Raw genomic sequence first — 24,415 nt, 5'->3', positions numbered from 1 at the left:
CATGTAAATTATTGTAGACTGCAGAATCCTCTGAAATTGTAAGTAATTTATTCTCTTTGGGTAAATACAAGATTTTTTTTCAAAGAAGATAAACCATAGTTTTCATTCAGTTCTCAAAATGGTCTAATATCACAAAACATAAAAATTACTGCTGAGGCATTGAAAAACTATGCATAGTAAAAATAAAATAATAATTTGAATGTAACCTATTCTTAGAGCTGCCTTTACCATTAGGCATAGCAAACTACTGTTTACAGGGCTGGATAATGTTGGTTGCCAAGCAATCATACTCTATGATACCTCTTAGTTATTCCTTTAATCTCCCCAAATCTTTGCACTTACTGTTCATCTGTCTGAAACATTTTCTCACCACATGTTCATAAAATTAAACCTCTTATTGCTTCAGATTTCCCCTATCATATCTCCTCATCAACTAGGGCTTCCTACTGCCCACCTATGACAACATCGCCCCTCCTCTAAAGGCCACTCTCCCTTCTTATTCCAATTCACTCTTCTTCATACCACTTATCTCCACCAGCCATATTTTCTATCCATTCATTTGCATGTTTATTATTTATTTTAGACAAACTCTTTCCAATGCAAGTGCCATAAGAGCAGGAATTTTGCCTGTTTTGTTTAGAAGCATCTGTTACTGTATTCCTAGCACGTAAAATCGTGTCTGACATATAGTAACCACTTAATAAATAAAAATCTCAAGTTACCACCGGTTATTTCTTGAGTAACAGCACTGAAGACATTATTAAAAAGCAAATGTTTGCAGCAAGTCTATTGGCCTATTTATTTCCCATGTCTTATTTGATCACCTCTCCTCTTTTCCATCTCTCCCTGCTCTTCCTCTGATCCTTAAATGTTAAGTAGAAACACACTTAGAGGGCCCGTATTCAGGAGCCTGTCTCTCAGTACTTCTTTCCCTGGGGCTGCAGCCTCTTCGCACCAAACTGGGAGGACATTCACTCTCTGTGTGCCTCCCCCTCCTGCTTTCCCTTCTCAAAATGTGCTGCAGCCTCACTTCTACTTCAGCTCTGGGAAGACATCCCTCAAAAGGTCAGTGATGACTTCATCACCAAACAAAATGACATAGCTAGTCCTCAAAATATACGAAGTTTGGCCTTGTGAGTGAGCTTCTTAGCTCCTCTAGCGTCACTCTCAGTGCTACTCTTCCCCTAACTTCTTCCACACTCTCTTCTTCAGCCCTAAGTATCCAAGGCAGATGGCCTGTCCCCATGCCTCACAGGGTCCTGCCTTTGGTAGTCTTGCTCAGTGATCTTCCTGGAGGTCCCATTTACTTTCAGAACTTCCCTAGGTGCTGTATGTGACTCATCTCCAGACTTCGTGTTCTATTCTGCCTCTTGAATTCTAGTCATGCTTTTACCTACTCACTTAACATTGCTATTAAGAAGATTGAATTTTTTTAGCTTATCTATTTATCTTGTAACCTCACTTCCCTCATTTACAGATGAGCAAATGGAGGCACAGACAGACTTAGTAATTTGGTTGAGATCATACAGTTATGGAGCTGCTGATTAGAAGCATCACAGTTCCGGATTTGATTCTTGGGACTGGGTAAGTTACTTAACATTTCTCTGCCTTGTTCTCTCATTTATAAAAGGGGATTAAAAAAAAACAGTGCCTATATCACAAGTTGGCTGTGAGAATTAAAATGAAATAAAAGTATAAAGTACTTAGAAGAGTATCTGGTACGTAGTAAATAGTCAGTACCTGTTAGGTGTTCTTTACCTTACCTGGGACTGAATCTGTTCCCTTTGCAGTATACGCTAGAGTGTAAGGAGCAAGACCTCCAAATCAGGGAAAGATAGAAAGATTGTGAATTTCTACATAGAAAAATCCAAAAGAAAAAGGTATAGCATAATACTAAATGGAAAGAAAAAAAATCTACATGCTAATAGCTTCACAGTTAATTTCACTTAAACAGTATTTGAAGTATATTTAGCTTTTCACATCATAACACTGAACTGCATTAAATTACCATCTAAATGGAAGACAGTACATGGAATCTTTGACAGACTAATGTGTAATTCTATCATTTTCAAAGTCATAAAATTATTAATTACTTGAGAATTTTGGTAAATAATCTGTCATTTTTATCTCAAGTGTAAAAATTAGCCTTTAGAGCCTAGAAATCAAATTTCACGAGTATCTCCACTTTTTAAAACAAGAAAATGGGCTCAAAATAGAGTCCCCTATGCTAAATCTCAAACTGAAGCTTAATTACAATTTCTGCCTCTCTCAGAAATGGAATCAATCAGGAACCATCTGATCAGCACTCATGAGGTTGTCTGATAGACCCCTACTAGCTCTTAAGAGAAAGTGACTTTGCCACAGCTAGTCTGTGTTTTGCTGGTATAAGTTCCTCTGGAATTTAAGAGGTAAAGTAGAGAACAAAGTCTGGAGACCAGCCCCATCCAGCACCCAGGGAAGCCCTGAGGGTAAAGGGACTTTCAAGAAGAATGCACTGAGTGAAATTACCAAGGGCAGGATTTTATGAGGCAGGGGAAAGGGCCTTCCAACTTGGGTACTGAGGGATGGAAAGCAGAGTGGGGGAGAAAGTGATGTTAGAAGGGCCCAGAAGCAGAAGCAAACAGAATTTCATCAAAATGAGTTCCTGATTTTTTTTCCCCAAATGTGGTCAATGTTTTCATTCCTAATCTTAAAAGGCCACCTATTCATAGTACAGGGTTTAGTTAAACTGGATTGATTAAATACTTTGTTGCTGCCTTTTGGACAAAAAGTAGGATGAACCATTTCAATGTGCTAAAGATACATATAGCATTTTTTCCTCAAGGAAAATAAAGTACAATAACCCACTATCATTGGTAATGTCTAAAATACCAGACACTCACGAAAGTCTTCATTATCAGTTTTGGTCCTCAAGGGTTATGTGCCATTTGAACTTCTAGAGACTTTATGCCTGTATCATATTTGAGTCTTAGTGATAATATCTGTCCTACTGAATCCCCCATTTTATTATGTCCTTCAACAGACTCTATACAAAGTCAGCAAAATTTGGACTCATTGGAGTATTCTAACACCACCATTTTAGAAGAAAGACTGCAGATAGGAGATAGTCATTCAAAGATATGCTCTCTGGATCTACTGAGTTTATTCTCTTTCTCTCTTGAATGGGGCAAGGGTAGAAGTGAGGGTGCTGAAGCCAGAAACTCCTGTTCTTGAACTCTGACTCTACTACTCAGTGTTTATGCAGTGTTACTTGGGCTTCTTAAGGTATCAGTTTTCTTATCTGTAAAATAGGGATAGTACAGCTTAGCTCATAAGGAGTCAAGGAAATTAGCATGAAAAAGGCTTTCAATCAATGTTAATTCACTTGAGCTAACATAAGAGTTCCTTTCTCATATAAGTACCTACGCAATCAAAACCACTTGGCTCATCACAGCAGTCCCTGTCACCAATCCTAGCTTTCTGCTTAGTGCATGAGTTTATTCATAACCAGGAGGCAAGGGTCTGGGATGACAGGCAGGTAAGCCATCTGTTTTTTCTTGTATGACTGCACCAATGGCAGTAAACAACATTTCAGTGGTAGCTACACTGCACTTATTATTTTTTTAAGTTTTTTTTTTTTTTTTTTGAGAGAGATTGAGAGCATGTACACAGGTGCAAACACAGGGGAAGGGCAGAGAGCGGGAGTGAAAGAATCCTAAGCAGGCTCTGTGCTGTCATTGTAGAGCCCAACGTGGAACTTGATCTCAGGAACCATGAGATCATGACCTGAGCCAAAATCATGAGTCAGACACTTTAAATGACTGAGCCTCCCTGGCTCCCCTCACTACACTTAATACACTGTTTGAAACTCTTCACCTTGTTTTCACTTGATGCTTATTAGTGTCCTGCTGAAGAATATAAATTTTAGAGTCTTCCTCATGGATTTGTGCTCAACATTATTTTTCTCCATATGTCTATGAAAGAATAACCTTGTTTTAACCTCAAAGGCAAATTTCCTTTTCTTTTAATCATTGCACAAAAGAAAACTTTTATAGGGTGTATGAATGAGGCCTTCTTTGTAAAACTCAAGGAGATACAAGATACAACCTTTTCCACTTGCCTAATAGATTGTAAAATCTTTCAATGTTATTTATATTTATCAAAGATGTATTTGTCTTACCATGCTTCATTTTATAACATCTTTTTATATCTCAAGTCACCTAAGGAAATATTTGGTATAAACTAGATATCTTTATCTATAAAATATCCTTGAATTTCCATTTTATAAATGAAAACATGGCAACAAAAATATAGTCCTTAAAAACACTTTTAAAAGAGCTGTCAAACTCAAACACAATTATTTAAAATTAAGTTTATTTTAAATAAGATGTTTTCAATAATAATATGTAATCTTGAATAATCATTAGAATTTAACTTTTCTGAGAGGACTCAGTCCAATTTTCTGGGTCAAATGCTCACATAAAAATACCTCCAAGTTCTATAAGCTCCGTTCAGCCTAGGAGAACCTTTTGCATTTTTAAGCATGGAGTTTACCCTGAAAATTGCATGGTTGTGTTATATATCATTAAAATAGCAAGACTGTCAGGGGCAATAGTTAGCTTTTCTATGGCCCTAATGTTAAAATAGGAGGAATTTAATAAATTATGAAAATAATTTATTGATGATGAATATTTTCACATATGATTAATTGCAGAAAATTGTTTTCTTGTTTGTTTTTTTACTTCTACTTTAGATATCTTCTGGAATTGCATGATGATTATATTTCCTTGAAGCAGGAATAACATAGTAGAAAAGTAGACTTTCCCTTAAGAAAAAGGACATAAACATAGTCATGTTTTCCAGGAGTTATTGTTTGGTAAGAAACACAGGAGAAGATAATTTTTTATGTTCTATTTATTTTTGAGAGAGAGAGAATAAGCAGGGAAGGGACAGAGAGAGAGAGGGAGACACAGAATCTGAAGACAGGCTCCAAACTCTAAGTTAGCTGTCAGCACAGAGCCCGACGTGGGGCTTGAGTTCACCTGTGAGATCATGACCTGAGCTGAAGTCAGATGCTTAACCAACTGAGCCACCTAGGTGCCCCGGAGAAAATAATTTTTTAATAAAAGTTTAAAAGACAAATTTTCTATTAACGCCCTAAAATCCCATTGCTAAATGTATAAAAGTTACTATAAAAGGTTAACAAGGATACAAGATGAGGTTAATAACTCACTTTTCAACAAGAGCAGGTTCAATCCCTAGCACCTGGCATACAAATTATTACATTTTTAAAATGTAATTATATATTACTTAATGAAACTATACCTCTATTTTTTGTAATCTAATTCAAATTTCTAGCTGTAAAAGATATAGAAATATGTGTAACTCTAACTCTTGCATACATCTGTCTTTTAATGACATCTTCGTAGAAGTCTTCATTTCTATTTATCAACATGCAGTCATGGTGTACCCCTGTGAGAATTCTACAGTCTACCTTCTAGTTCCTCTACAGAAACTCCATCGTGACCTAGTCAGATAGTTCAATATATGAGTATGAATGTAGTTTTATCTTAGCTATTATCTAAACATAGCATATGTGTTTACTTACAAAATTTCCTTTGTAATCACTTAATGAGCAGCTAATAGGAAGAAAATTGTTCTTATTTTAGTGTTTTATTGTGTTTGTATGGGACATTTTCTGTAAAGAAACTTCAAATTTGGTATTTTTTTTCTCTGGTTAGATACATTAGGAGAATTTACTCATATTTGGTGATGGGAATTTGGTATTTAATGTTCATTTTATAACTGTTCGATATAGCTTTTATGATTTGGCTGACAACATTTCACTTATTTCATATTATACCTGGACCAAATTTAGTAGCCAAAGCAGGAACTTTTTTCAAAGATTCATCAGTAGAAAATATCACTTAAACACCAAGTGGATTTACATTGAGTTTCCACTTAAAATATATGAAAATCATCATCGAAATGGAACTATATGAAAAAACTTAGTATGGAATACTCTTGCATTGGTATAAAATCAATAGACTCTTGAGTACTTATAACGAGACACTCTAGCATGTTATACTGAGGAGGAATTAAATAGAAAAATAAGATACTTTCTTTGTTCTTTAAAATCTTATACAGGACAAGGTGAGTATATTTTATATGTATGTGTACATATATGTATATGTGTGTGTATATACACACATGTAAATTGCATATGAAGAGTGAATGCAACTATATGTTTTTACAATTAGGCTACATGCCTAACACACTGTTTTCTACACAAACAGGCCCCAAATCCTCATTGGTTGATCATCTGAATGTTCTGTGTGAATCAGTACCTCTACTTAGAGTGTGCATAAATCAATATACAATGTCATTGCCTGAAAGGATAGTCAACTCAGGTAGGCACAGCTCAAACTGTTTTGTCTTGGTACTTTGGTGGTCATTTAACAATAAAATGGTAGCTCTAACTCCTTTCCATTCATTATAAATTAGAGTTAATATTTATCCCACTTATTCCCTGGCCAACTTCTAATCCTGACTGATATAAAAAATTTACATAAATTGTAATCTCTTTCAGTTTTAATTCTCAGCCTTGCACTTAATACAGTCCAATCATTACAACCAACCCTGGTCTCTTTGGCACCCAGATGGATGTTGAACTATCATGTAGCCAATGAACACTTAGTGTTATATTTTCTTCATCTTTCAATAATAGTTTTCAAGTATATTTTGATTTTGAATTATCAACCTGACCTTTAACTTCAGGGACCAAGACTGAAATATTTGGGTTTCTATTTTCCATAGCAGCTATCAGAATGCCCTACATGTTAAAGACATTTTATTTTTGGATACATGATCACATGTTGAGTAAATGGAAAGACCGTTAGGAAAGGAAATCGGTAATGGGCTATGAAACTGCTGGTGGAGGAGCAAGAGCAGAAGAGAAAGCTCTCCTGGGCATAACATTTTGAGAGTAAATTTCTCTCTATAGTTAAAATATTCTCTTTAGGTATATTAGTGAGTAGATATAACTGTGAATATAATAATGGCTGTTCATCACTTCTGCTTTCTATAATGGAGAACTAGGTAATTGAGAATTATCCTGCCTCTGAAGAGAATTTTAAACACCTTTAAAAAATCAATATATATTCAATAAGATAGTAAAAAAAATTATAAGACCAAGATCTGGGAGATGAAAGGAATCAGAGATGTGGGCTCATTTTCATAAATACTACTTTTACTACAGAGGTCAATATAAAAAAGGTATAAGAAGCTGAACTTCACATGTGTAAGGACACAAATTGTAGTTTGAAATTAGGATCTGTTATGGCTGGAGTCCTGGTAAATCACTGTGATCACCTTTAACAACTTTATGCCAGAATTTGTGGCTTCATTCTAGGAGTAACAATAACTGAATTGTATCCAGCTTTGAGTTATCTAGGTGGCTTAGATAAACTTAAACTATAAACTTATTTAAGGAAATTGCTATAAATTCAGAAGCTTGGCAAATACAATTTAAAATACTTTTTTGGAGAAAAATAAAATAAACCTAAGTCTCAAATTCTTTCCAAATTAAAATTCAAATTCTGTGCTTAGCAGATAACTCAATCAACAGACAGGGAGACAGAACCCAAGAATAAAAACTAGCACAATAAACAACAAAAACAGAGCTAAAGAGACTCCAGATACTGGAATTAGCAAACACACACTATAAAACAACCAAATTAGGTAAGTACCAAATTGAAAATAACATCAGGAAACTTAATATGTGACATAAGATTTTTTAAAAATATCCAATGGAAATTCTAGGACTGAAAAAATACAATATTTATATTTAGGAAATCAATAGATTGGCTTAAAGCAGAATGGATGCTATCAAAGAGAGAATGAGTAAATTAAAAGTTAAATTAAAATACCTCCAGAATGAAGTAGAGAGAAACAAAAAGAGAAAATAAGGAAAGAGACATAGAGAACACAGTATGAATATCTAACATATTATGTTTAGAGTCCAAAAAAGAGAAAAGGGAGAATGAGAATGGGGTTAAAGATCATGTTTGGGGAGATTATGTCACAAATTAGAGAACTGATGAAGGTAAAAGATGGAGGAGGAATAAAGAATATCATAGTAGTAAATATATGGATAAACCCAAATGAACACTAACTGTATAAATAGTAATAATAACACCTTGGATTATTTATAATTAGTAGAATTAAAACATTTTAAAAACAAATAAAAGGAGAATAAATGGAGTTCAAGAAGTCTAATGCTTTGCATTTCTCAGAACACTAAAAGTATAAATAAATATTAGATTTTAATGTCAAGCAAGAATGTTATAATTTCTAGAGAATCACTAAAAAGACTGGAAAGGAAATGTATAGATTTCAAACCAATACAAGGATTGAAAAAATAAAATGATAAAAAGTACTCTGTTTAAAAGATGAATTAAAGGAAACATAACAGGTAAAACACAAAAAAAGGTGAATTGTAGGTTGGCTAATTTAAACCAAGAATATATTAATAATTATATTAAATGTAAATACATCAAGTAGACTGAAAATTAATATATCTTAAAACATAAACATAAAATATAAGTAAACAGAAATATTAAAAATAAAATAGAAAAAGAAGTACCATGCAAATATTAACCAAGGAAAAACTGGGTATCACTATATTAATATCAAGAAAAATTAATTTAAAAGCAAAAATTACTGCTAAAGACATATAAAAACACTACATAAATGTAGAAAATTCAATTCATAACTTCAGCAATACAAAAAAATTGTTCTTAATAGTATAAACTAATATGTATAAAACAAAGTGACAGAACTATAAGCAGAAGTAGACAAATCTACAATAATAGTGGGCTTGTTTAGTAGACCTTTCTTAGTAATTGAGAAAATGTAGAAAATAAAAAGTAACTTCATTGAAAATTTGAACAAATGTGTTAACAAATTTGACCCAATAGATATAGACCCTGCACTAAGCTGCATCCAATACTGTAAATAACAACAATGGAATACACATTATTTTCAAACTTATGGAAAGCACTTATGAAGTTGACAAAATACTGAATCATACAGCAAATCTCAAAAAATTTCAAAGATTTTAAAACATACAGGGTGTTCAGTGTTCACAATGCAATTCTGATAAACATCAAGTAGAAAACCTCCCATATGCTTGGGATTAAGAAATATATTTATGATTAATCCATAGATCAAATAAGATATTATACAAGATATTTTTGAGCTGAATAATAAATGAAAATACAACATATCAAAACATTAGATGCAGATAAAGCAAAACAGAGGAAAATGCATAGCATGAAATGTAGATATTAGGATTGAAGAAAGGTTAATCATTAATGAGCTAAACACCTATTTAAAGAAATTAGAAAAAGAACAGCAAAGTAACTATTGTTTTTTTCATATGGCTTGTGTCTTGAATGTGAAAATTTTAATAGAGTAAACATCTTTATATGATCATAGCATGAAAACAGAATCAGAAAATATACTTTGATTTATAAATTAATATATTAGTGCCTGTTGTACAAGCATATGTTATTAATTTGGTAAGTTCTTATTGGATGGATATACAACACTGTATTTTAATTAATCACTCAGGGCATATCTATATTTTTTAAATATGGAAGAGTTCTGAAGGTGTTCAGTGTAACAACATAGGCACTAGACCTAACTACATGATCTTCTGAATTTTATCCTTTCTGAAATAGTAGTGTAACATGTTTATTCTAAGATTAAAAAAACTAGAAAATTTGTCATTACAATTGCCCCAACCTTTAGAAATTCCTACTCTTGAACATTTTTGCAGCCCAATGGACAGGCTGGCATTTTACACAGATTTATATCTTCAAACTATTGATATGTTTTTGTAATATACTTATCAACACCATCATGATTAAATTGAGTATCCATGGGAGAATTAGTATATTACTACTTATGACTTCTCATTTTTTGGAATTTAAATATTAAATGTCATCTTTTATGAAAATACCCAAAAGCTATATTTAGGGTATTTTAGTATATTTAGTTCTCCTGAACTACGTTACAACATGTAAGACATAGTAGCAGTTTTATCAATGTTTTTGATGTCATCATTGAAATTTAATGAAAACCATTATTTATACCTTGCATCATGCTACAAATATAGCATATAGGAAGCTTTCAAATATGTAATAAAATATTTACAAAGAAAAAAGGGACAAAGCTAAAACAAAACAGGAAGGTCAGCATACACAAACACATTGCATGTTTACTTGTACTATTCTTAGTAATGGCTGCAAATTGGTTTCAATCTTCCTAGCTATTTTAACTTAACTATACATAATTTAATTGTCTCCAGACTGCACCACCCTGAGTGTATAAATGAAATCACATTTATGTATATGAAAATATTCTATAGCTTTGGTCTCCACCTGAGGTGCTACGTACAGCATTTTGAGCCTCCTTTTGGCATTTCCTCCATCATTAGTGTGTCTGGAAATATATTATCTTCCAGTCTGATGAGCCCTACTGTATTATTTTCTTCAGACTACTAATTGCATTTCAGTTGCTGTTGTTCCAGGCTCTTGACACTCACCTGGATGCTTATTCTTCTCATACTCAGCCTCAATGGCCAAAATGTGGACAGTAATCTTTCCCTAATAATACCACAACTCAACTGAATTCAGGCCTTAATATTAAATCCACCTCTGCCAAAGACCAAAAAAATAACTGAAACAATTTAGTAATTTACAACTAGGTACTTCATAAGGGAAACTAGTCTACAGTAAGATAAGCATTCAAACTTATCCACTGTATATACAATCACTCCAAGCAGCCTATTGCTGCCTCTGCTTCTTTAACATCTCCACCTCCAGTCATGGCCTCTGCTTTACAATGATGTCATCACTTTTGTGATTTTTCTTTAAACAAAGAAATATTTGGCACCAAAGATATGATTGTATCTTCACCTTTGCAAGACAAAAAACAACTCGCATCTCGAAAGTAATGTTTGTGATAGTGTGTTGGGTTTTCTTTGCTTTTTTAATTTCTTCCCCCCCCCATACACACACACACACACACACTTTTTAAAAAATCTCAGGCAGCATGTTATGCAGAGCTCAGACTCAGGTTCAAAGTGTCAGTTATTTGCCTTCCCTGACAGAAGCCTCTGCAGAAAACAAAACAAACAAAAAAATCTTGTTGATACAGAAATGGGTACCTTATCCTGAAGTAATTACAGAAAAAAACTATACATGTTTTATATCTCAACTTCGTGATATCTTTTTCCCTTGGCTTTCTCTTAAGACTGAACTCTCTGCTCTTAGGATCAACCGGGATATCCTTTATATGTAGACAGATCCCTGAGCAAGGTTTTGGGGCTAGGGGGAAGTGACTGCTTTCAAAAAGTTATTACAGTAGTCCCCCCTTATCTGAGGGAAATACTTCCAAAACCCCCCAGTAGGTGCCTGAAACCATGAATAATACCAAACTGCATATACACTTTTTCCTAGGTATACATACTTATAATAAAGTTTAATTTATAAAATAGGCACAGTAAGAGATTAACCATAATAAAACAGAATAATTATAACAATGTATTATAATAAAAGTTATATAATTGTGTTCTCTTTCAAAATATCTTACTGTACTCTACTCATCTTGCTTGTAATGATGTGAAATAAGAAAGTGCCTATTATGAGAGGAAGTGCAGTGAATGATGTAGGCATTGTGATGTAGCATCAGGCTACTTTTCACCTTCTGACAATACATCAGAGGGAGGATCATTTACTCCTAGACCATGGTTGACCACAGGTGATTGAAACTGTGGAAAGCAAAACTGCGGGCAAAGTGGGGACTACTGTATTTAAGCTGATGACTACCACATTCATATCTTCAATCTGGACCTGTCTGCTTCATCACCATCTCCACCTGGATAAATAATAGGTATCTTACACTTCATTTGTTCAAAAAATGAACTGCCAATATTTCCCTTTTCAGTTCTGATCCTTTCTTAGTTATCCCCACCTCAGTTAATAGAAATGTCATTCTTCCAGATGCTCAGCCTACATTGCTTCAACTGTCTTTGGCTTTACCTTTTACTCAGAACTTCATATCAAACCCAATACTACTATTCTGGACACAACTTTTTGCCTATATTATACTGATAAGTACTATCTCTTGCTTTCCCTCTTGCTTCCTATAAGTTTATTCTGAACAAAGCAACCAGAACAATCCTTTTTGAAAAAGAAGTCAGCATTTGTCATTCCTCTGCCAAAAACCCTCCATGTCCCCCCTATCTTACTAAAAGCTGACTTCTTTAATGTGGCTTACAGACTCTACATGATCTTAACCTATTTCCCCCCAGACTTCTTCTTTTCTTGCCACACCTCCTCTGAATCACACCCCCTCCAGCCAGTCCCTCACTACTCCTTGGACACAAAGGCATGCTTCTGTTTAGACTCTGCGATCATCGTTACTTATGCCTGGAATACTCTTCCTGACACATCTGTGTGGCTTTATTCCTTCATCCATCTGAAGTCTCAGCTCAGGCTTCTCTCAATAACACCATATTGCCCATGGTCAAAGCCACTTACCCATCCCATTTCTCCCTTTCCTCCTTATCTCCATCTTCATTTTATGTCCATGGAGCACTCCACTTTCTAATGTACTAAATTTATTTACTTATGCATCATGTTTACTGTTTATTGTCTGTTTCCTGTAGATTAACCCTCTGCAAGGAGAAAAATATTTTTCTGCCTTGCTCAAGATTCTAGAATAGTGTCTGACAGGCCCACAGCAGAAAATGGAAATATCTCTTAGAGGAATGAATCAGCTATCATCATGGTTTTAGATTTATATGTCTTTTTAAAAAGGATGACAAGCTAAGTCATCAAGGTTTAAATTTTCTAAAAACTCAAGATCTTTTACATTTATTCATTTTAGTTGTTAATAATCTAAAAATAATAACCTTCTAAAATATGGTAGAACTAAAGCTTCTTTGAAAGAGTGGGTATTTTTTCCTATGGATACCAGATCAAAGACAGTAAATCAGGGAATTAAATAGAAAACGTAGATAGAACAGTATTTATTGAATATGATGTCAGCAATTGTGTTGGAAACATTATTACATATTTTATTGTGTTTTTTAATCAAGCATTGTACTTTTGAAAGGGTAATACATGAAATGGTACAATGCTCTAAAGGTGTAAAGTGCTATCATAAAAAGTAAGTCTCTCTCTTATCTGTGATAGCTGGAAGACACCCAGTTCCTCTACCTGGAGGGAAAATTGTGACCCTTTTATAATCTTTTAGAGATGATCCAGGCACATAAATGTATGTCTATTGATATATCTTCACACAATGGTAGCTGATTCCTGATTTAAAATGAGAAAATGGCCATTTCATGATCACCTGGAGAGTAAATGGCAGAGCCTGCCTTTGAGCTTGTCTATTTGACCTTAATGCCCACACCAAGAAAAATCTCAAGTACTTCACCCAAGACCTCTGAGAAAATTGACTTGTCTTTCATAGAAACACACTTTCTTCATTTGGCAGCCAGTTCAGAAGTAAACTATTAAGATCCTCTGTTCTTCTCCAGGAAATTTTTTGAAACAAAGTCTGAGATAAAGGCTTGTAAAGGCATATTTGACTGTAAATGGTTAAGTAGTCATCTCTTGTCAGGAAAAAAGAAAGTAGCAAGATGCCGAGTTTGCTTTCCCTTTAGCCTAAATTCAAAAGCCACTTGGTTAGAAAATGCTTGCTTTAAATATTGATAAAGAATTTTAAAATTTATTTTTATTTAAAACTCCAGATATCCCTTTGCTAAATAATCAGCCCATCTAATCTTAATAAACCAGGGGGATATGGAAGGTAGTCTCCCTCCCTTTGATTATTAACCTAATCTAAAGTTGTAAACTCAGAAACTAATTCTAAAGCCTTTAGAGTCTGTAGTCTAATATCTAATTTGTGCTATACTTCTTCATAATTCATATATTCAGTTTTAATATTAATGCACCTGGATATCCATTTCATTTTGTTGAAATTGTGTCTCTCCCATGATCTCCATTAATAACTTATTACTTCCTTTGCTTCTGATGCAATCATGGATAGAAAACTTTTTTAAAAAATCTTTGTTAACTGTAACATACATTCAGCCCTTGTAAAATTGCTTTTTATCCATCAGATAGTGAAACTCTCCAATACATACCAAATGTATTTAAGGCAGGTGCCAGGTTATATACTGTGCAGTAAGAATGAATAGGGCATGTTCTCTATTCTCAAAGAGTTCACAATCTGGTGGGAAAGACAGGGATACACAAAAGTAATTATAATTCAAAGCCATTAGCAAAGAGATAAAAACAAGACACAATGAGAGCACAAAGGAGGGAATATTGATTTCAACATAGAGTTTCAGAAATAGCTACATGAAGGAGGAACAAGAAAGCTGAAAATTAAGAAGTTGCTGCAGCTGAGGTCAAAGAAGTTGCTGCCTGTTTTCTCCTGTAGGATTCTGATGGTTTCCAGTCTCACATTTAGGTCTTTCATCCATTTTGAATATATTTGTGTATAACATGTAAGAAAATGGTACAGTTTCATTCTTCTGCATGCTGCTATCCAGTTTTCTTAGATACAAAGAACAAATTGAGGGTTGATGGGAGTAAGGGGGTTGGGGGCTGGGTTAAATGGATGATGGGCTTTAAGAAGTGTACCTGTTGGGATGAGCACTAGGTGTAATATGTAAGTGTTGAACCACTGGGTTCTACTCCTGAAGACAAGACTACACTGAATGTTAACTAACTTGAGAATAAAAAAAAAAAAGAAAGAAACTTGAAAACTAAAAGATGTTTATTCCAGATGAGGGGGAAAGCATAAGTAAAAGGCATAGAGTTATGGTAGTACATGGTTCTTTAAAGGAAGCAACAAGTACTTTTATGGAGTAAAACTGTTATGTCAGACACAAATGAAATAACATGTTTTAAGTTGCTTACTACTTCTGGAGATTTCAAAACATCACTGAACTCAAACTACCTCATACTATGCTGATGTAAAGTCAACCAGTATAGCTGTCATTTCTTAAGGATTTATTTCTTAGACATAAATTCAAATCTTTAAGAAAAATGATGTACCTGTTAAATTAAAGACTGGCTTTATATTAATAACCTTGAAGAAGCCAATATGGGGAAAAAGCAGAAAGAGATCATTTCTCCATTCTGTAATGTTGATAGAAAACTTCACAAACTCAGGCAGGTTGTTAAACCCTTCTGTAAAAAGGGGAAAGGATCAGTCAAGAGAAAAGGGAGTGGAGAAGAAAAGTGAATGAGGCTAATGAGCATGTATAGAATACTTCAGTGTTCTGTGGTCTCTGGCGTTGGGGTTAGGTATTTCCCCTATGAACTGTCTCAGACCACCGGATAGTAGGACCACAGGTTCTATAGAAAAGGTTTCCTCCTGTATTCTCACATGACTCAGGGAGTTTCTCCTCATTCTTCTCACGGAGATTGGCTACTTTTCCTCTCTTTGGCACACTTTTCTGAGGTGTCTAGATCATTATCTATCCAACTGACTCTTTGGACTCCACATTATACTGCCCATTCCATTCTGTTCCATTTTTTCATCCAAAAAGCATACCTTAGTTCCCCTTAGTTTCATGTCTGACTACACCTTCAGTTGTAGCCTTGGGTCTCAGAAACTAATTTGTGCCAGAGCTTTGGGCTACTACATGCATTGAAGGGTAATTAAACCTTATTCTAAATTTTACTTTGAAATTGTTCTATACTTTTTCCTACTAAAATATATTGAACTCAGTGATTCTGTCTGTGAATAGAGGAAAGATTTCAAGATAGAAAAGGCTATGCAAAGAGGGTGGGATAGTTTAAATTCCTGTAAAAAGTGTTATTGTAACACCAAAATAAACTAATCTATTCTGATAAATGGTATATTAATAGGCATCTCCAATAAGGCGGTAGGTAGAATGAAATGTCATTGCTATGGTGATTTTAGTCTCAGGAGAATTGAAAATAACCCAAGTTAGTGTACAGACCAGACCTTTGACTGCTAAGTTTATTTAGTTAGAAAGCTCTTTGCTGTGGATGCTAAGAGAATTATTTCAATATACTAAAGTTCAGATTACAAAATGGAGCTCACGGAGCAAAAGGGTAGCCTCCATGTGTGAACAATTTAATTTTTTTAAATGTCATAAGTAAAAATTATAAACATAGAATATGTCTGAAAAAGACACACTTTCCATTTCTCTTTGCCAAAATCACATACTGGCCTCCAACTGAGCCAGTACAAATCAGTAAAATAATATGGCCATTGAGTCCATGGGTTTTTAACTACAACAACAAGTTGAATGGAAAGCTTTTAGGTTACAAGCATTTATGCCTAGATTTCTGAATGTTTTCTCCTGTTCTTGGTCAGAGACTACATTGGTAGAAGTGTTTATGACATTGAAAGGCATTTGAAATCTTTGCAAACCATCAATCTTCTGTTTAGGAAGATTAAAGTTTATAAGGGCACCTGGGTTGATCAGTTGGTTAAGTGTCTGACTCTTGATTTCAACTCGGGTCATGATCTCACAGTTTCATGAGTTCCAGCCCTGCATTGGGCTCTGTGTTGACAGTCCAGAGCCTGCTTGGGATTCCCTCTCTCCTTCTCCCTCTCTCTCTCTCTCTCTCTCTCTCTCTCTCCCCCTCTACCACTCCTCCACTCAATCTCTGTCTCTCTCAAAATAAATAAATAGACTTAAAAAATTTTTAAGGAAGATTAAGATTTGTCAAACTACCTTTTTTTCCAAAGCCATAGACTTCTAAATATGGTGCTTAATCTAAAAATTAAAACTCAAGCACAAACACACAGAGATTCAAAAGAAAAGATATTTAAAATCTCTGGAGGGTAACAGTAGGGGACTATTTTGCCATGCTGTGATTATATAATAAAAGTATGTTGGACTTTCAGACAGTTAATTGCCTCATCCCAGAATTGCCTCTGCTATCCAAAATGCTTAGAGAATGCTCAAACTAATGTTCAGGGTTAACACAAAATATTTTTAAACCACTTTATGAAGGTACGATAGACACATGAAAAGCTGTACATGTTTATGCTTACTTGACGAGTTTGGAGATAAGTGTACTTCTGTGAAACCATCACCAGAGCTTATGCCATAAACATGTTCTTCACCTCCAAAAGTTTCCTCCTGCCTTCTCTATTGATTATTAGTAATTATTATTGTTTTGTGATAAGAACATTTAATATAAGATCTGCCCTACCAGCAAATTTTTAAGTATATAATGTAGGCACTATGCTTTACAGATCTCTAGGACTTGCTCATCTTGCATAACTGCAACTTTATATTAGAATAAGAAATCTTTTTTCTAAACTCAAGTTATAGTTAAATTCCTTTTGATAGTTTTAGTTTACTGAGCTCCATCTGATTTCCAATTTTTAAATAATTATTTATTTACCAATAAAGTTGAGAACTAACATTTAGCCAGGCATTAATCTAAGCCCTTGGAATATGGGGATGAATTCACCTTACTTGCTGCTCATAGTTTAGTGACATGCAATCAGATATACAATAATATTTTGAGTTAAGAACTATTATAGAGGTATGAACAAAACCCCACAAAATGACTAAGGTGGGGAGTATTAACTCTGGATGGGCATAAATGACAAAGGGAAGTAGAGTCATTCTAAGCAATCTATATCAGCAGGCATATGAGAGGTCAAGTCATAATCCTAACACCATATTAGGTCCAAGGTTACAGAGCTAAAGATAAAGAGAGAGAGAAAAGACAGAAGACAAGGTAAGAGAAACAGTCTGGGATCAGGTTACAAGCAAATTGTGGGACTGTAGAATGAATTAAGTAAACTGGATCTTATTCAAAAGATAACAGGGAGTCAACTGAAGCTTAATAAGCGTATATTTAGTATTATCAGATTTGACTTTGAGGAAATTAACTTGTAACGGAAAGGAAGCTGAGCTAATCTAAAAAGATTATTAACAGACTATTAACACCATATAGGAATATGCTAATAGGGTAGACAATAATAGAGACAATAATAAAATCACTAAATATTTTATCAATGGCCATGTATTTTTTTATTAACTTCCATCCTTCATGGACTTGACATTATTTGTTAAATGATGGAAATGCAGAGAATATTAGGTACTTTAAATATTCTACCATTCTTATATTTTATAAGAAATTGCATTAGGCTGCTTCTCTCCAATTTACTGAAGTATATTCAATTTTCACTCCTCCTATGAGGAAACTATTTCAGGGCACTTAAAAGCCAACCCTGTTGGGGTAACTGGTGGCTCAGTTGGGTAAGCTTCTAACTTTGGCTCAGGTCATGATCTTGTAGTCTGTGAGTTTGAGCCCCTCATTGGGCTCTGTGTTGGGAGCTCAGAGCCTGGAGCCTTCTTCAGATTCTGTCTCCCTCTCTTTCTGTCCCTCCTCTGCTTATATTCTTTCTCTCTCTTTCTCAAAAATAAATAAACATTAAATAAAAAATTTAAAACCCACCCCCAGGGTGCCTGGGTGGCTCAGGCAGTTAACTGTCTGACTGGCTCAGGTCATGAGATCATGCCCTGCATTATGCTGTCTGCTGTCAGCAGTGCCCACTTTGGATTCTCTGTTTCCCTCTTTCTCTGCCCCTCTCCAGCTCATGCTCTCTCTGTCTCTTTCAAAAATAAACATTAAGAAAAAATAGAGGAACCTTTTTTTTTAAAAAAGCAAGATGTATAGCTAGAGGTGTAGTTTTTACTCTTTTCTATGATCTTTCTCTTAACTTTGTATATAATTAGAGTCTAAGTAAAGAAAAAGGTAAAATTGCAATTATTAGCATGGATTTTACCCGTTGTGTCGATGTTGTACGATGTCAGTATTAAATTCAAATATAAAAGCATTCAATTCATATTAAGTTACATAATTCGTATTTCACAGAGAGCTTCAAGCTGGCCTAAACAAGCGCAAATCAGACTTTCGAAGGTTGGAAGATGGAAAAGAGAGCTCCAAGATACAGAGCCGGCCAGAAGAGTCTCTCCATCTGGAGCTCAGAATTCTCAGAGTTGTGTGCAGGCCCAGATAAGCAACTAGGAGGCTACTCCATGGATAGGTCAGGTACATGTTCAGGTCTGATGAATGATTGGCTCTTCTTTCCACTAGCTGCTGAGGCAATATACAAGGCCCCATCTATGGATGGACTCTGGGGAAACTGAAGCAGGTATTTCCCCTTTAAAAGCCTACTGTACCAATTTACAATGAACAGGAGACCCCCAAGTTTCTTTAAAAATATGCATTGTTGCTGCCAGGCCATCGTGGGGACAATTGCTACCATATCCTGCCCTGTTTTCCCCATTGCTAGATGCCAATCCTTCTCAATCCTACACTCCCATCCAGATTTCTGACATTATTAGAGGCAGTGAGCGGAATTTGGATCTCCTTTTCCTTTTAATCCCACGCAGCGGATATACAACAGGTTGTCTACCTTCACCTGTCTGGAAGGCAGCAGTGTCATAGGACAGGCCAGAGACACAGAAAGGGAAGGCCAGGCAGGATCTGGGCTCCGGAACAAAAGATTGGTGGCCAGGAGGGTGGTATTTGGTGTCATCGTGAATAAATGTCTCATGGAGCTTAAAAAAAAAGTAGTTGAAAGATACACTTTGTAAAGCTGTTAAAATGGCAACGGTATGGTTTTACATCAAATGTGAGATCCTTCTGAGCCCAGTTCCATGTATAGTAACACACAGAAATCATACACCCGTGAAGCCATCCTGAAACACATATGAAAATGGCCATTGGCCACAAGGGGAATTCTATAAAAGAAAGTGGTAGGTTCCTTATGGTGGACTGTTTATATTGTTTGATGATTGGAGGTAGGTGAAGTTAGTCCTATGGATATTCACTACAGCTATAGAGTTTTAAGAAATATAAGTGAGGGGTGCCTGGGTGGCTCAATCAGTTGAGTGTCAGACTCTTGATTTTGGGTCAGGTCATGATCTCATGGTTATGAGATGGAGCAATGCATTGGGCTCTGGGCTGGCAGTGTGGAGCTTGCTTCGGATTCTCTCTTTCCCTCACTTTCTGTCCCTCCCCAAGTTGGACATATGTGTGCTCTCTCTCTCCCTCTCAAGATAAATAATTAAGCACTAAAAGAAAGAGAGGGAGGGAGAGAGAGAGAGAGAGAGAGAGAGAGAGAGAGAGAGAGAGAGATATTCAGGTGAAATCTGCCTCCACAACGCACCATGCCCCACTTAGGGGTGGTCCTGAGGGAGAATTTCTGAGAATACGTGTATCAACTGAAGTTAAATATATCATGGCAGAAAAAGTAAATGGTATCTATTATCACTTACAGGCCAGTCCATCTTTAGAAAGACAGACCTGAATAAAAAGTTCATGCAAGACCTTGAAGCAGATTCGAATCCACTTAGGCATAGAATTTCATCATTCCAAGCTTCTCAAATATGATCAAGAAGAGAGGCACACACACACACACACACACACACACACACACACACACACACAGACTCTAAGAGAACACTTCTCTGTGGACTTCTCAGTCTGTGAGGTGAGAATGACCAGAGGAGTGTCACAGCATGGACTAGGGTAGAGATCCCCAGTACTCAGCTAGGACAATACTGACCCCCACCACTACCACTACCAATATCACTCTCATGAGCTGCCTCGCCCATTTGTCTCTACTCTCTGCCCCATTATATTGTGATCCCTGATTTTCCTCATCCCAAGGAATGGCTCTGGTTGTTACAACTCTAACTTATATAACTTCTTTTTATCTTTATAAAGTATGGCAAATTCAAGATTAGCCTATAATGAAAGATGGTCATTTTGCTTTTCTCTGTTTCAACCATATTAACAAAAAGCACATGACCAATAGAACATGTTCTTCTTGTAATAATTTTTTTAAAAAGTGCATTTGAAATAGGCAGACTTTGTCTTCTAGGGACTCTAGAAGCAATTTCATTAATCTCTGATCCCTTCTAGCACCACTCGAGCACTATAGATGATTTTGCCCTCATAGTTTACTGCTTCTACAGTTTAACCTGCTGTTTCTCAAAGGCATAATCAAAATTCCTATTCTTTTCAGTAGCTGTAAATGTAGATAAGTGCTTAAATCTTCTAATACATTAATAATGACTATAGTGAGGGATAGTTCCTAGATGATTGCTTTCCTCTGACTATCTCAAAATGATGAAATACAGTTTCCTAGAGAATAACTTTGAAAGCTGTTCGGTGATTGACCATATTTGAGAGATAGTTTTATGACTTGATTATCAAATGAAGGAAAATCAATAGCATTTTATTCTATAAAAACTCAAGATAACAGTGAATGTGAAATGAAAATATCCAATAAGGTGATTATCAGAAAATAAATTATTTTACATCACAAATTTGGAACGTTTTTCCATTCATGTTAGAAAAGAAGTTATTTCATTCAAGGTGTTTCAGGTGTCAGTGTTGACACCTTATACTGACATTTTAAGATCGGTCACAGTAGTCTGTTCTAGCTTCTGAAGGTAAAATCAGAGCCAAGACCCTGTCATCCCTACTGCGTTGTGTACATGTAAACTTACTGAAGGCAATGAATCTGAACAATAGTTAATATTAATAATTTACTTGATGTTGATGCTCTAGGAAATAATCTAAATTAAGACGGTGACTGGTAAGCACATGGTTTGTCATGTACACATTCAGGGAGACATGTGCAAAAAAACCACAAGAAATATACACACAAATCTACCTAAAATAAGGTTATGCATGCAAAAACATTTACACTGTGATGTGACAGAATCTTCCACAATCTCTAGCATTTCTGCAAGACTGCAGGACCATGACTGCTTTTCCCCCAGGCCATCTCTCAGTTTGTGTTTGCAGTAAGCAATCCTCACAGCTGAGGTCATGTCTCTGGGACAAAGAGCAGGCTTGACTATTGCTAGCTATGAAAAGGTGGATTTCCCAAGCTCAGTGTTGCTTGGCTGTGATGCAGTCAATGCGTCCATCTGAATCCCTGCGGGACTTGGGAGCAAGTCTGGTAGATGCACATGTGGATACTCATAATGCCTGCAGGGCCCTGAAGAATAAAGCTTCTTGCTTCTGACCCAGGAGTCTCATATCTTCCGACAGCATCTCTGAGGCAGTAATAGACCAATTTAATTAGCTTTTAAATAGGGTTAAATTTATTCCAAGACAAAGGACTTAAATATAAAATACTAAACCCAAACTAAAATGGAATATACAAATAGTCTAACTTTACATTTCATTTCCAAGGAAAATGGAAAGAAGGAAATAAACTAAAGAAGAAAGGAAAGAAACTATTTCATAAATAGCAAGACAAGATCATTCAACTGGCTGTAAAGTAATGCTCATCCCCTAAAAGCAATGGTTAATCGTGTGTGTGTCCTGCCCAATTGCCAGCTGGACTAGAGGAGATGCCTACAAGAGTTGACTTGATATATGACAGAAAACATTTAGTTTAGATAAGATTTTGTAAACAAAATACAGCTGCTTACATTCCGTTAAGCAATGAATACATTTGAAATAAAGGAAACCATTAGCCAACCTGCTTCCACAGTGAGAACTTTAAAATCATTTTTTAAAATCAGCTTTTTAACCTAGTATATCTCAAATATGTGAGTGTGAGGCATACATAAATCAAATTTCAATACTTAAATATTACATTTCAGTAATATTTACATTCATATACATTCAGATGTAAAGCAGTCAGTGAGTAAGCCTACATTTGCATTCTCAGGGCTGGGCCTGAGAGTTCCAATGAGATAACTATAAAGTTGTGGTAGTTAAATATGAACATTTGGATTGGCAAAAATGTACCCTGACAACTGCTACCCTAATTACATATGGAAAAGCCACATGTATTTTACAGTTGAGAGCAAACACTAACAGTCATAGCAGATATGCACAATGAGTTCAATCATACTTCAATCTCACCTATTTTCTACATGTTGATCAGATAATTAATTATTTAAAATGCTAGCATTCATCAATGGTAGCAACTTAATTGCAAAAATCCAGAATTCTTTGGTGTGAAATCTTATTATTAAAATCAAATACACTTATGGAATGCAAATGGAGGCTTACTTACTGACTGCTTTACATCTGAATGTATATGTTCTAATGTTTGCCTTTCTGTACTGAAGTACAAATAAAAAATACAGTTGACTAATTTGCTATCGCACCTGGTTAAAAAAAATATATGTAAACCAAACATAAAGAACAAGGGGGATAAGTAGGAGACTGACATGAATATTTAGCATTAGCCAGTCTTTCTCATACATATAAGAAACATAAACTGCAAATGAATATATGTATGTAAATATTCTACTGCCAGTTATATCAATAGCTGAATTATACTTAAATAATTACGAATATTCTTACCTTTAAAACTCAGCAATTTATCCTCATCAATAATTAAATAATGAATTAATTTCTCAATTTGTTTTGCTTCCATACTACAGGAAAGATAAGTTTAAGTATATATGTATATTATAAGACTTTAGCCCAAAATAATTGTTATATTCTAAAAAATAAATTTTATTCTGATATTTCTTGCTCTTACAAAATAATTCTAGTTTGTAAGTAAAATTGTAAAACTAAGAAATATATAAAAAATATTTCAACCATTTCTGAATGACTAGATTTCATGTCTACATGTTCTACTTGGCTTTTATTACAAGCATATTTATCATTCTCATCTGGATTTTATATGTATCCATTAATACTAAAATCATTGCTATCAAATTCAAATTACCTACAGCATTTATTTCTTAAAAATAATTTTATGGTAATTTTTTTAAAAAAAGGTTTTACTTAAGGTCGAGTTTCGCAGCAATGCTGTTCCTATGACAACCCTTGATTTCAGTATAGCTCCTTCAATGCAGGATTCAAAGTCAACAATTCTAATTGAAGACACATTTAATGAAATTTTAGGTTTTTTATTTCAAATAACTCTCCCTTTAAAATGGTTTGTTTGCAATATTTTTAAGTTGCTTGACTTATAGAAATTTTGAAAGAAACTTAGTTTACCAGAAATTTTATAAATGTTGTTCATATTCCAGGACAGGAAAGTCCAAGTTGGGTAATATCTAACACATAAGAGTTGTAAATCTGAAAACAGATCAAGGTGAGTTTGACTGTAACAAGGCTTCTAAACCACCCTCCTGAGTGTTGATACTAACACACAGTTGAATTATAAAAAAAAAACAAAGATATTTTACAAAATTGCTGGAATCCCAGAGACAGAAGACTTTAATAGAGATTAGGGAATGCTTTGGTAGAACAATAAACTACAGATCTAAAAACAAAAACAATAGATTACATACCTTGGGAATCTATACTAGTTAAATGTATTTGTGCATCTGTTTGAAAATGAAAAATAATAT

The 24,415-nt window shown here is 34.8% G+C and overlaps 1 protein-coding gene and 1 long non-coding RNA gene across 3 annotated transcripts in view; one reads left to right on the top strand and one right to left on the bottom strand.

Moving 5' to 3' along the window:
• Positions 1-24,415, bottom strand: part of PDE1A (phosphodiesterase 1A) — a 331,024-nt gene that overhangs the window by 151,566 nt on the left and 155,043 nt on the right. The window lies entirely within an intron of this gene.
• On the top strand, positions 11,780-19,635 carry LOC115287647. Its single transcript, XR_003906577.1, has 3 exons — positions 11,780-11,937; positions 18,944-19,118; positions 19,463-19,635. It is a non-coding gene; the product is annotated as an uncharacterized LOC115287647 (long non-coding RNA).

The sequence above is a fragment of the Suricata suricatta genome, chromosome 3 (genome assembly GCF_006229205.1).
Source record: "Suricata suricatta isolate VVHF042 chromosome 3, meerkat_22Aug2017_6uvM2_HiC, whole genome shotgun sequence".
Lineage (NCBI taxonomy): Eukaryota > Metazoa > Chordata > Mammalia > Carnivora > Herpestidae > Suricata > Suricata suricatta.
This window is presented reverse-complemented; position numbering and strand designations above follow the sequence as displayed.